This window comes from Limulus polyphemus, unplaced genomic scaffold, assembly GCF_000517525.1.
Source record: "Limulus polyphemus unplaced genomic scaffold, Limulus_polyphemus-2.1.2 Scaffold1498, whole genome shotgun sequence".
In the NCBI taxonomy this organism is placed as follows: Eukaryota; Metazoa; Arthropoda; class Merostomata; order Xiphosura; family Limulidae; genus Limulus; species Limulus polyphemus.
The window spans coordinates 66,344-67,419 of NW_013667108.1; the positions used below are offsets into that span (position 1 = coordinate 66,344).

Consider the following 1,076-nt stretch of genomic DNA (forward strand, 5'->3'; position numbering starts at 1 on the left):
ATTGCTTTACTTGTTTGTGTACTTTTTATTACAGCATTTATTTTGTTTTGGATACTTCTTATTGCAATTCTACAAATAACCAACAATACCTAATTTCCTTTTAAATTTCAAATTTTTTCTATTTATTTGTTCAGTTTTTATATGTCCATGGAATGAACAAAATAACTATAAACTTTCAGTATAGCCATATCCCCGATAGTTATAAATTTTACATGAATTAAAGCCAGAATCACTTTATAAAATTTAATCCTTACTTTAGCTTACAGCTAAGTGTATAAAGCTGCCAAGTAGGGATTAAATTTTATAAATTTGTGATTGTGGTTTTAATTCTTGTTTCATTGATTTTTGTAGCAAGATCTCTACTTCAGTTTAAAATTTATAATTTTTTAATACTCTTGTTTGTTTACTTTTTCTGTTATACTTTTATAAAGTATATATTTTACCTTCAGAAACTGTTGCATGTCTATCCATTGATATGTAGTGCCATCTGTTGGGTTGAAAAGATATTTAAGTATGTGCATGATATGTTTAGCATTTATATTATACCTGTATATGTATATATATATATAAATTTTTATCAGAATATATCAAAAGCGAATACCCACAGATCAGTCAAGTAAGCTGGCAAAATCTTGTAGTGATAATCCAAACTGTCTAGGTGCTGGCTTTACTGAAGTGATCAGATAAATAGGTAGTAGATTGAAAAGTTGCTCTTTTAGAAATATTTGAATTGTTATACTGGAAATGTTAGCAACCTTTTTAGCAAATTAGTAGTATATATGTGCATAATATATCTTAACAAATACTTTGAATGGTCGGTTTTTCACTCAGGAGTTTGATAAGGTGGTTTTTCAGTGCATGAATTATTTGGAATCCTTGTCTATCCATACTATTAAGTACTATCGTACTTAAAATTTTACTTGTAACATCAACAATTTCTGAATTTGATGGATATTACTGAATGTATTATCTCAATATTATTTCTGAACAAGATAGTTGTAATTCATGAACTTTTAATTGACAGTTTTTAGTTGAAGTGTTATGATTTTTTTGTGTACTATAAAAATGTAATTATG

At 26.7% G+C, this 1,076-nt stretch overlaps 1 protein-coding gene across 1 annotated transcript in view; it reads left to right on the forward strand.

Annotated features, from left to right (window-relative positions):
* LOC106463845 (dynein heavy chain 1, axonemal-like) overlaps nucleotides 1-1,076 on the forward strand; it is a 233,622-nt gene that overhangs the window by 42,105 nt on the left and 190,441 nt on the right.